The 13,949-nt window shown below is 34.6% G+C and overlaps 1 protein-coding gene across 4 annotated transcripts in view; it reads left to right on the top strand.

Annotated features, from left to right (window-relative positions):
* Nucleotides 1-13,949, top strand: part of LOC111044514 (retinoic acid receptor RXR) — a 66,090-nt gene that overhangs the window by 24,069 nt on the left and 28,072 nt on the right. Inside the window, exon 1 of one of the 4 annotated variants that reach the window (XM_022329679.2) lies at nt 13,272-13,382. The exons of 2 other annotated variants lie outside the window; for them this stretch is intronic. The gene's annotated coding sequence lies outside the window, so the exon portion shown is untranslated. One more of the 4 variants, XM_022329680.2, reaches the window with a different exon arrangement.

Consider the following 13,949-nt stretch of genomic DNA (forward strand, 5'->3'; position numbering starts at 1 on the left):
TGACTGAGTGGAATTTTGAAGAGTTTGAAATAGGCTTAGAACCATCCTCGGTTGATTAAGAATCTATCTGCAAATCAGTTGAGCAGTTCAGACGTGATGATGTGTCAAACATAATTTTCCTATCCCGTACGTGTATAAGCCAGTTCTTTCCTTCATTATAGTATAGATAATATGTTCTTCAACTTGGTACTAACATAATTAAGTGACATAACTCAAATCTTGTTCAGCAACCTTCCTCAACTTCATGCCAACCTGACAAAATTGGACTTCTATTAATTTAGTTACCAATTTTAACAATCCGTTTCGAAGAGGTAGTCTCTCTAGATTATAATTCTATATTAACATATGGTATGTATTCATGTCCCATGAATCAAATTTCAACATTAATTCTAAAAAATCTAGAAGGAAAATTGAAATTCGGGCTTCGAGGTGCACGAGATTGATATGTTTAGAATATATGTGCAAAATCTGAAGATCTAAATCATTCTCGTTTTTCCGGTATGCAAACCACAAGTTGACATGTTTTGATGCGAACAAACACAACCCTACTCTCTCTTATTATATAGATGCGCCTCGCGATCTTCTCATTTAATTAATTTCAGTTAATTTATTACTCTTTGTTTCTGAATTGCTGCTAACTTGCTTTAAGTTAGCTTTAAGTTAACTTGCTTTAAGCTTTTATTGATATCATCAATAAAAGATATCATACTGAATCATCTATTCTCTCTCTACTTTCATGTTAGTTTAGTAGTATTTTGTAAACTCTTATAATTTTAATGAAAAGGAAACAGTTGTTGTATGAAAGTTGATGGAATAAGTAGATGAGTTCATTGTTGTCTTATGAAGTGATGAGCTTGATGTCAGTTCTAAATGCAGTTTTAACGATGTCTGCGATGAAATGTCTAAACGAAAGCAATACTATACAGTATATGGTCGTAGACTATATTTATAGCTACTGTCGAGATCAGATGCACTCAGCAGTATTCAGGCAGTTACAGCGGCAGCGGGCTTTGGACCAGATTCAAGGCGATGTAGATTAAGTACCACTCACAAATTCTTGAATGTCTGCCTCGATTGAACGATTCACGTCTATTGTCTATCATGCGATTTATGTAGCAGACCTGTCTCTCTCGACAACAATTCAATGGCAAGATTTATATGGATTCTTCAAGTTCCTCATATGGTGAAGGTTTGAGACAGGATTCTACAGTTCAGTTATACAGGTGACTGTTGAGATGAAATTGTTTTCTTTTCAATTGTGGATGACTAATATTACGTATGATCAGGCCCGGCCCTAGGGGTGGGCGGACCGGGCGGCCGCTCAGGGCGGCAGGTTTTGGGGGCGGCAAATTTAAAGGAATGGAAATTTTTAAAATACAAATAAATAATAAATTCATAAAATCAAATATGAATGGTAAAATCATATAAGAAGCTTTTCAACCTCGAGCTAATGAAGACTTCTCTAAGATCAACAATGTCCCAGGAACGTCTGAGTGGTCTAACGAACATAAAATAGTTCAGTCCCCAGATCTTGAAGAATTGGTGAAGGAATTTCCCCATGCAAAGGTCAGACGAGTTCTACTTAATTAAACAGGTGTGTTAAACAAACTTGTAGAAATTGTAGTTCTAATTACTTAGCAAGTTGAGTAGGCCTAATACTATGTTGCAGTCTACGTCTTAAGGCTGTGCAAAGGCTAAAAATAAACTTTCTTGTACTGGTGATATTTTTCAAAGTTTTTCTATTTGTACCGGTATATATCAAAATGAAAAAGTTTTCTTAGGAAAACATTTTCTTCCAATCATTACTTTTTGAGATATGAACGCCTAAAGTTTAAATTTTTGGGACAGTACATTTCAAATACGGTACGAGATAAATTCTTCATGGTATTGATTGAATAAAACAAGAAAATTTTGAAACATTTTCTGAAAATATCAATTTTTGAAAAAGTTATTCAATTTACAAAAAAAACTCAACTAAACACTTTTTTGGTCATTTTTAGTAAATTGAATAACTTTCTCAAAAATTGATATTTTCAGAAAATTTTTGTTTTACTAAATCAAAAATACCATGAAGAATTTATCCTTTGAATTCTATGGATTCATCTCGTAGCGAATTTGAAACGTTCTGTCCCAAAATTTAAACTTTAGGCGCTCATGTCTCAGAAAGTAATGATTGAAAAAAAAATGTTTTCCTAAGAAAACTTATTCATTTTGATAGCTTGATCCTTAAGCGATCCTTGATCGTGTCCTCGCGCGCCTCTCCACTAGGAAATACTGAAATGAAGTGCATTCTCATAGAACATAATTTCATGAGCTTATATCATTGTGCGAAATATCACTGTGAGGACAATATAGATGGTGATGATGGTTGAAGCTAAAAATGGGGTGTTTTTCACAATACAATGAGCATTGTTGTCAAGTGTACCTGGAAATCTATATGATATAGAGCGCTCTACCTAGTCTCAGATTTTAGAGCACAAAATTACGCCCAGAGGGATTTTGAATTTTACATATAGATTGTAATCGGGATATATTGTTGATCAAATACTAAATATGATCAAAATTGATTTTTTTTTCTTAAAATATCACTCATATTTGAAAAATCATAACTCAGTACTCATTGGAGATAGAGAGTTCCGAATGATCTCATTTCATTCAGAATTTTATGATCTTAAAAAAGGCAAATGCAAATTTTTCTGTCCGATCACTGATTTTGCCGGAAATAGCTGAAAACTGGAAAATGAACCAAAAATACGAACTTTTTGGGCCACTCTGTATTAGCATAAGGGAATTTTACATGAGGAATTTGGTTCTGAACTTCTCTCATGTATCCAAATAAAATATTAAAAAATCAGAACTACGATATAAATTGCAAGCAAACCCCCATTTTTATGTCTATATTGACTGAACTTTACTGTTCCCCAATATTTATATTTGTCAAATATTTGTTCAAATGTCAATAAATATTGTTAAACATAATTTTTTAGAGTTTACTAAGACTCTGTGGTGTCGCATCACAGCGGAGACACAATAGTAACGCTGGTTACACACTGGGCGGTTTCTGCCGCGGCGGCGAAACTACCGTCGCCGCCTTGAAAAAACGTCGAGCTACACATTCAGCGGAAAAAATACCGCCAAACATCGAGCGGCAAAGTTACCGCCACGTATGATCAGTAGCCAAAATAATACTTGTAGTTCTTCATCGCAAATGTGTTGTGACTTCTCTGTTTCATGAGTGTTCAGTTGATTGTATTTTGCAAATTTTTCAAAAGTACCTATATATTATTAAGTGTTTAACTTGGAATGGAAAGGCAACAACTTTCACCACTTTTGTTGTACCGTCGAAGGAAAAGAAGACAGCAGAGAAATCGCCCTGCTTGGATTCATTGAAATGGACGTTTTTATTAAATCGACAGCGATATACAACATATTACAGTTTTTTCCTTGTCATCCAGAGTTTCTAATCTCCATACACACTTCCTTCCACGCATTCCTTGTTGTATCTCGATCCTCAAATATGTCCAGAGTTTTGTCCCACAAAACTGGCCTCTGTTCTACAAATGATATTAACAATTCATTGTCTATTTACTTACTTATTTTCTCACACTCGTCAACCAATAAATAGATATTTAGAAATAAATAGATAGAAACAATAGATAAATGTTATAAACAACTCACAAACTTTACAACAAGACACAAATTAAAAGGCTGATTCTCAAAGACCTCTGACTTGGAGCAACTGGGAAAGACAACTGATCAGCGGCAACGGTAGACAACCGCCAAATGTGTTAACGCCCATTTGGTCACGTACGCCACTGCGTAGACAAGAGCGGCAAAAACACCGCCAGCCGCAGTGGCAGTGGACGGCTGCACAGCTGCCGCCAACGGCAATATAGCCGCGCGGCGTTTCTGCCGCCCAGTGTGTAAGCTTCCTTTCAAGTCCATATACTACTGCTCGAACCGCGGCGACGGCGAAATTACCGCCCCGGCAGTAGCCGGCGTTAGGCGATCGCTCAAGGAGGGGTGGAATCCGGGATTAACAATTAAAGACGGGATACTTGGGGGGGGGGTCAGTTGCCGATCTCGCCCAGGGCGGCAAAGTCCCTAGGGCCGTGCCTGCGTATGATCCCCAACATGAGCGGATATTGATGAAAAATGAATAATACTAGTTCATGAATTCATATAATTACTCGGATTCTATGATTCACATCTCAGAATATTGTTAATAGGCTGCTTTGTGCTTTGATGCAAGCACAAAATAAGCTTTGAAGCTTTGATGCTTGTTTTGTGAGATTGGCGGGGCGGTGAAGCTGAAACGTTTTGCCCTCCTGTGATCTGTGATGCTCGATGGTCATGTAGTTGTCGCTTCACTTGTATTGCAGTTTGCTCTCGGAACATTGAACGGTGAATGGCAGAACCAATGATGCCATCATTACAACTGTTTTATTATCATTTTTTCGCTATTCACTATGACTATCTCTACTTGTGAATTACACCGTTAACTTGACTAGTGACCTCGCTGTGTTGAAACCACTAATCAATATAATGGGTTGCTAAACTTACTGCTCTACCTTTGCCAAAAATATATAATTAGTTGGTTAACGCGTACAAGGTACACTACATTCGAGCTTTGACTCAATTATTTGTGAATTAAAACATATATTATGTACCGTATATTTGCTTCAACTTTGAGTTGCTTTGATGTGATTACGTGCATTTCAAGTACGTGAAATTAAAAAAAAAGCGCAAGTTCAGAAAAATACTCTGAATTTAAAATAAGTAGAAAGTAGGATCAATTTGATTTGTTTTTTCTAGACGGTTTGATGACCTTCATTCATTGTACACCCTGTTTGGAGTTAGTGGGCCTGAAGACTATAGGATATATAGCAATATACCCCTATTCGTTGCACTAAGAATAGGATAATCTCAACTGTAATAATATCTCCCTTTATTTGGTGTTTATTTGACTTCCTCTATTTTGTTCAATTTTTATTTATTAGCTAAGCATGGAATATGCTCACGGCATATACTTATGGAAGTTCCTAACAACTCCCATATTCTATAGTGAGGTCCACGCTATAATGGCAGTGTTTGATTGACCCTATTGCTATCCTTGTCTATCATTCAACAAAGCGGATAGCGCTATCTCTTTTCGCTTTGTCTGTTGCCAGATGGTCTTTAACAATGTAGAATTAATCATTAACAAAATATTTCATCTTAATTATGAAAATTCATTATGAAATTATTGAAAAATATAGTTTCATGCTTAATAAATCATAATTGATTATTTTAAACGTAATTAACAGTTAATATTACATCAATAAATCTGTATCAGCTACCGTTTGTAGAAGGCATTGACAAGAAAGATTATCGGCAACGTTGGTCTCCTATCTTTCTCCACTGCCATTATAACGTGGACCTCACTATAGTCATATTCTTCTATAATACTAACCTAGTACAGGCCCTTCTCCTGTTTCAGGTTTGTAAAACATTATCTTCTCTAATTCTATCTAATTCAGATTTGGACATTTCTTGAAATTTATAAAACTATCTTCCACTAGTAAATCATTAAAATGAAGTCATAAAAAATTATTTAAGATAATATAATCCTCGTACAATTTGAGTGAAGTATTCAAGCTAATTTATTGTATCGATCCACAGATTCCACTCTTGGATAACTCTTTGAAATTGTTGTTTTCCTCATCGGTGCTAAAGGAGTATTCTTGGTCTTCAAATAAATGTATTCACAATCGGGATAATAATTGTTATCTTGGGAATTTGCCCTCAAGATGAAGCAATACCAGCTTGATCGGCCTTGGCTGTTCACTCCAATAAGTGGTAGGTATAAATAATCTGGGAACATGAGTGTGTTGTAGTCTGTCTTCCTTCCAACTTGCAACTCCAACTCTCCCCTGCAGTTGGTTCGCATTTTTCTCCATAAATGGAAAGAAGCCGAGCCAAGCAGAACAAGATTGGATTGGTGCGCTGCGAACTGCGAAACAGGGTTTAGCATTTCTCTGTGTGTTTGTACATTAGCTCTGTGAAAAAAGGAAGAAACGATCGACTTCACGCGAAATACGCTTTCTTGGTTTCAAATGTCAATAGGCTTCTTGAAAAATAATTTGCATCCATTGTTCGCACCTTTCGATGATCATTGTTATATTCTGAGAAGAAATGTCATCTGACAAGTGAATATAGATTATTCAGCTATCCGATATGAGAATCTCTGTTGAAGTTTGTGGTAGTAGGTGTACTAGTTCACTGGTTCACTCAGTTTTTTGTAAACAATAGTGAGTATTTACACTCGTGTACACGTTCTTCACAATAATTGAAAATCTTCGTCAGCTATTCTCGTAGTTATGAGAATTGAAATATGTTACAATTATGTTAAAACTTTACTGACTTAAGTTGGCATTAAAATGGGGCACCTCTATTATATACAGTAATTGGACCAACCACAATCTTAGTTACTACTTGGACCCATATTTTACTATCTACTTTACTGTATTCTTTTTTTGTGTTTTATCAAATCAATACCATAGAGAATACATAGGTACACCATTCATTTATCGAATACTCAATAAAAAAAGCATAGTTTTCTCTATTCTATGACAGTTTTCCGGCACATAACTATATCTGATGCTGAGAGATGCTTAAAAAATGTATTTATTTATCCATTATTTAACTATAATTTGTAATTGTAACTGATAATACCTTTGATTTCATTTAAATAATTACCTAGCAATGCCCATTGAATTCCATTCCATATTCCCCAATATTATAATTTGATATTCTACTTTTTATTGTTCATTTCAAACGAAATTGGAAAATAGTACTCATCTCATTTTCATATAAATCGAAATTCACCAGTCCAGTGGATTTCCAGGATTGGAATTGAAACCGTGTGTAGAAACACGAAGCTTCCATATAATACTTTGAATTCCATTATTACTTATATATAATATTATTATGTGTATGGCGTTTTTGGCAGAGAGATCCTTTTGGATGTTCTGCCTTGCTTTAATGCCCAATCAGTAGTAAGAATAATTCATTATTTATCTGCCATTTGCAATGGCACGTTCCAATAAACTTAAATTGAAGGTTTGTCTCAGTTCCTTGAAAATATAACTGTTGAATTAGTAATTAAATAGGAATTCTATATTCAACAAGGGTTTTAAGTGTTTGCACTTTTTTTGAGGCATCAGGTATGAATATGCCGAATCTTGTTTTATACACACATATGAGGTAGCATAATGTTCGTGGAACAGAAACTTTGTTTTTTCTCAATCATACAGATGAAAAACTTGGCGTCTATTTTCGGTGTGATTCGATTGCGACCTTGAATTTTGATGGAGAATACTTGTAATCCCTTCTCGTTTCCCCCTGACAGATATGAAATTTGGACACGGATGGCCGGTTTTGGATGGGGAATCGATTCCCCGGTTAATTGATGGCGCAGTTTGTATGTAGCAGCAGCAGCATCATCTTTGGCATTGGGGGAAGGTGGATTTGAATTGCAAATGCATGTTGCCGATGACGCAACTGAGCGCATTTTAATTCCTGACCCCAGCTACAATAATTGAACTGATGGTGAAGGAAGCTGTTGCTGGTTCTCCATCCCCTTCCCAGCAGTTGCTGTGTGCTGCAAAGCCCTTTGCGTTGTAATCTGTCTGATGTAACTCGATTATTGCATTAGACGCTGATAAATTGTATGGCATTTCAATCGTCAGTGGTGTGTCGTATGTTGCTAATCAATCATTCAAGCCAAGCAAAACGGGTGAATTCCACATTCGACTGACCTTGACCAATGTCATCAAACGAAAATAATCATGTTCCATTTTGAATAAGGGCTCATTCATATTACCCTACCGATGGATAGTAAAGTTATTCCATAGAGACCTTAAGACAGATGTACACATAGCGATTTTTGGACGTTTTCAGATTAAACGGAGCTTGACAAACATCATCTGTTTGACAGCATCTGTTTGATCAAATAGAATTTATAAGGACGGAAAAAATCGCGATTTGTATGTAACTAGTTTTAGGCCTACAATAAATCGTTGTGAGTGGTATAAAGCAGATTGAATTTTGGTACCAAAATTGTCTTAGTAATAATTTATATTTTTTAAATAAATGCTAACCAATGCTATCCCTCCTACTCTTTTCTATAACAATAATATTCTTCAATCCGTTACCAATTCTTATTATGAAATTTGATATTCTCCAGTTTCTATTCTATAATTTTTAATTTGTTTTATTTTAAAGCCTGTTTCTCAGATTTGAGATTTTAGAAGGTAGTATCAAATATATCTCGTAGATAGTGAAATAATGAAACTAGTTCATTTGAAGATACAAATAAATCTTGAAACCTTTTAAATTTCATTGAAATAGCATCAGTTATTGTTAAATATCTCATAACTAAATTCTAAATTTCAAAAAAAAATTAAACGAATCTGTTATGTCATGTGATGGAAATACTGTAGGTGCTTTTAATATTCCTGTTCCTATTATAAAACCAGGTATCAACTTTATTATTTCCTTTGCGATTCGATAATCTAAATTTTAGACTAATGGAGAGTGTATAGTGATCATTTTTCACAATATTCTGCTTTGTCCATGCTGTTCTCTAATGGTTATGATATGAAATCGTGACAAAGTTGTTGAAGGACTGAGTTGGTTATCCAAATCGGGATGATCTTGAGTGACCTTGTACCTCTAAGGAACGCCAGACACCATCAGGTCGTTTCAAGTCCAACTGTGGAGCCGCTTAGTCGTCGTCGCTCAAATATAGACCGCGCCATTTATATTTGGAGTGGTTAAACTTGCAAGCCAAGCCACTCACTCCAGAAAGGGAATGGGGTGTAGAGTACAGCTGCAGGCTGCAGATTACAGGATGCATTCTAAATGAGGTCACACTTTGTGTCTGGTCAGGGAAACCTCAATACAATGAGCAATCAGTATAAGTTTTGTACTCTCTAATTGAATACTAAGGAGTACTGTAAATGTTAATTTTAAAAAAGTAATTCCCAATTCCTGTTCATTTGACTGAAGAGTAACTTTGTTTATTCATTTGTTGCAACGATATGCTTCTCTTAAACAATATACTCAAAAACGTATACAAAGCAAGAAATTAACAAGATCCAGTTGATTGATTCTACTTGAAAACTGTTATAGCAAATTAGTCGAAAATGATTACAGTTGATACTTCTTTTTCCTGTATCAAAATCAATAATATATTCTTAGTGTTTTTCAATTGTTAAAAATAGGAATTATTCCTCGTAAAAAATGTAATTATCTTATTTCAACGAATCTATTGGAAAATGTTTTTGTGCATTATTGTTTTAACTTTATTATTCTTGGAAATTCCAAGTAGTATACAGTAAAAAATTGCTTTTTTATTGTACTGAAAAATAATCATAGACCATCCTTAACATATATCTTAATTTGAAATGTCCATTATATTTTTTAATTTGCAAATCCCCATGTTAGAAATTGAAAAATACTTGTGATTTCCAATAATCAGGTGATATACATTAATATAGCATTGTTATCAGTGTGTGTATTCAGGAATAAGCAGTTAAATATAATTCAGCCCATCAATCTTTCAATTTCATCGTTCATTAAATTATTAATAATTATATTGTTATTTGATCGGAACAAATTTCTTTCATGATACATCCCAGGTAATGTTTTAAAACATTGAAACAATATCAAAGTTCTAAATATATTTCAATTCTAGTTATATTCCATATCCTATGTTTAATTCTCAATTAATATGAAATTATGTTTTTATCACTGAATTTGAGTGTCCATGAGTATCCTGAATTATTCAAGTGTCCTGAGTTTTAAATAGAATCATTTTTTGTCATGTGCGACTTCATCATCATGGTGCAAAGTATTGGAGATAATTTCTCGGAACTTGGAACTTTGTAGTTGTGGTTGAAGAAGTGAAAATGGAATTGGAGAAAATGCGGTGTTCCGTGTTCTAGTCTGTGAGATAGAAATTGTCAGGCAAAGGATGCAGCAGAGCAGAGCAGAGCAGACTGGTGCAGCAGTGTTGTGGTAAAAATGGTGGAAGTGGAAAAGTCGGAGACAGACGGAACGAAGTGACCTTGCCCTTGACTGTAGAGTGCTTCCCCCTTGACTCTTTCCCCCTCGCACTAATCCCCCTGGGTCGCGTGTACTCCCCCATCCAGCGCCGGCGTCGAATACTAGCCCTAGCCGAGACCTGATTCTGATTCCAACTTGCAATTCAACTGAATTGCTGCTGTTGTTGCAGCACCCCCCTCACCACACCCCCCCCCTGACCCACCGATAGGGTATCATCAGTGCTCCATCCACTCTACTTTGCTTCCTTCTCACACCCGCCCTCTGCATGCACATTGTGCAAATATAGAAGAAGAATAAGAAGAAGAGGAGTAGGACATCTTCTTCTTCTTCTTCTTCTTCTTCTTCTTCTTCCTCTCCTACTTCTTCTTCTTCTTCTTCTTCTTCTTCTTCTTCTTCTTCTTCCTCTCCTACTTCTTCTTCTTCTTCTTCTATGTCTTGCAGCGGATAGATGTGTAAGCACGCTGTGCAAATATATAAAATCATACAGTCTGGCACTCATGTGGTGGGGGGAGGGGACCGCATTCCACTCAACCAATGCTGACATTCTGACTAAAGCTGCGTCATACTGCAGCACCTGTGAGCAAACATTCAACCTGCAGTTTTGTTTGAAATCGTTAGTAGGCTACTCAGCTCGAGTGTCGTCCAATTGACTCGCTAATTGAAGTGTATAGCTCAATGTTTACCTACTATTAGATGTTTGACATAAACTCATTGATGCTGAATACAAGCTTAAACTAACAAAACTGTAATTTTATGGCCAAAAGTAAAGTTTTAGTCAGCAATTCTATTTGCTGTAGTGTTGGAAGTTTGTTCATAATTCGCAAAAAGACTTGTTACGTCGTCTCTTGTTTAAAGTTTCTGTTAGTAAATTTTATTAAGATGAGTTCTACTAGGTTTTTCATTGTGATGACGTCTTTAACGATTGTGATAATCGAGTATGATATTATTGTGTAGGTAACTGAGCTGAAAAACTACGAGGCTGAATTTATTTAAAAATTCCACAAAAATTGCTATAGAATTCATATGAATTGTATGATAAATCATAATTGAAAACTAGACTCATCACTTATTACGCTTTTGAAATCCATTTGTGTCAAATTTATTCATTCTACACTGAATTTCCTTGAGAAAAGATTCTCCAATTTTCTGTTTTAATTTTATAGGACCATTTTGAGCATGCTTTTTTAGTTTGCTGTTTTAGGAGTGATCGTTTCTAATCAGGTACTAGTGAAATCACCGTTTGAAAATAGCAAATAGTGATCTCAATTTAGCTCAAGTTACTTAGCTTTAATTCAGACCTCTCTGTCCTTTTCCCAATATGTCAACCATTTGAGGAATGAGTGACTAATCTGCTCAATGGTGTTTGGCATTCTCTTTTAGGCATTAACATTTCACTTGTCTGAACATTCAAGATCAAGAGCATTGATTTATTGTCATTTACTCACTTATTTGGTGAGTATCTTTTCATATATTATTTATTTACAATAAATTGATAAATAAATAGATGATTAATTTCTCTAATTTCGTGGATGAGATTGATTACTTGAACATTATCTTTAACGTATTTGCTAATGATATTCACCTATCATTTTGCTAATGATATTCACCTAACTGGACTACAATTTCATACAGAAACGTTTTAATATTCGGAAGTTGAGTCATAACAATGAGAACATCCATCTCATTCACATGCGCAGAATATTGCAAATCATAACACTTTCCTCGTGCTGTTTTCCTCCACCCTAAAAAAATAGAATGTCCAAAATAGAATAACCCTCAGAATTTTTTGACGAACTGTCGTTGGGAATAAATAATTTGATTGTTCCATTGAATCACAGCTGTCCGGTTGAAACCCCTGCTCTTGACATCAATAGAGGCACAAACTAGAATACCTTAGGGGTCAGTTGATACCACTTATGTCACCCCTTACTTCACTCACCGGCCTAATTATTCACAAAAAAGTGGAAAGTATGTTACGAATATTGAGTCAGACTCATATCATGGTACATAATTACTTGCCCTATGAAGTACAGTACTTATGTGTTTTGAGATAAATAATTAAATTGTTCAAAAATTATTTACTTGAATATCTAAATTACTGTTGGACTTCCTCCTCTTGCTGGACGTATTATATTTAAAAGATCATTGTTAGTGTGTTTTATCCAGTTTTTCAACCGTCAAAATTAAAATTTTTCCGTTTTTGTTGTTTTTTTTCTTGTAATAAATTTTCCAAAGTATGTTAGAAATGTGTTAGAAGATTTTTGACTGAATCATCATCTACAGTGATATAGTTGACAATTATTCACCGATTAATTCTAGTAGCCGTCAAGCTTCGTTACAAAAATGTTGTCAATTCAAAATTTACCCATCTGTTCAAAATATTATTATTTTTTTATCTGTAACAATTCATCACATTTTTAGCATGTTCATATTTCCATCAAATCCACAATAGTTCTATTTAAAATAACCATTTCAGAAAAACGTTTAATTAACTCACAAATATCGCAGTACTATTATGCTTATTAATGTGTAGGTATAATGTTTTCTTTGAAGTAGAATGATTCTATTCATTACATAAGTACGAACGTGTTGAAATATTTTTCTTTCTGCAAAACATCAATGTATATGATTATTCGACTTGGACTGTTATTCATTTGGGATGTGCGTGATAAGAGTGGTTCGTGTCGGTGGACTTGAAACAGCTATTATCGGTTGATAGCGACATAACTCTCTCAGGTTAGCATATTATGCTGCTTTATGTTACCTACAGATGCCACCGAACCTACCTATAGTGAGGTCCACGTTATAATGGCAGTGGATAAAGATAGAAGAATAGGGATACCGATTCTCTTCATTGATTAATTATATTTCAACACTGTCAAAAACATAACTGGCATCGTTGTGGACCTAGAAAAGTATAGTACTACCGACTTTGTCGAATGATAGCTAAACCAAAGTTGATCAAATACTGTCATTATAACGTGGACCTCACTTTAGTAAATTAATGAGACACTGTTATCATACTGGATCTAATTTAAATCAAAACTTTAAATCCATGAAACTATTACAGTATTATGATTTTTCCCCTACAATATTGTGGTCTTGATTCTATAATTTAATCATTGTAATCTTATCGTGTTGAACTAGAATCTCAAAGGTACTACTAGAAACTAAATGATCCAGTCATCAACATTGAGTTCACTCAATTGATCGCTGCTCTTAATACTGGCATTTACTTTGTACAGATATTTTACATTACATTTTGTTTTCAGGTAAATATCTTTCGAACATCTTATCTTTGTTTTGTCCTTGGGATAGGAAGTATACAAAATTCAGTCCATTCTTCTTTCTGCAGGTATTTAACAAGTTTATTTTCTATTTTGAGTGATGTTAAATTGAGAATTAATTCCTTTATCTGTGAGTACAGAACCACCGGTGTAGTTTATTCATAGAAAATGTTGTTCACTTTTTTACTACAGAGAATTACTATTTCTCGAGATGTTCAATTATCATAATTATATACCTTCAAAATAATAATGTGCTTACAATATTCTGAACATAATCAAATGCCGATTTCTGACCTTTTTGTAATTTCAGTTTATTGCCTAGAATTTATAAAAGTTGACAATTTCAAGTTATAAATATTCATCTCCGATGTTTCTTGTCCCCTGAAAAATAAGTTAATTTATCTTGGTATAATCGTTGTCAATTTCATTTCAAAATTTGAAGATATTGGATCTAGAGTTATTAAGATAGCGGTACCATACCGCTTTAAAATTGATTTGAAACATATTTTTGCAAACCGGTTGTGAGACCTTAAACGCTTAGCCTTCAAACTG

Source organism: Nilaparvata lugens, chromosome 3, assembly GCF_014356525.2.
Source record: "Nilaparvata lugens isolate BPH chromosome 3, ASM1435652v1, whole genome shotgun sequence".
In the NCBI taxonomy this organism is placed as follows: Eukaryota; Metazoa; Arthropoda; class Insecta; order Hemiptera; family Delphacidae; genus Nilaparvata; species Nilaparvata lugens.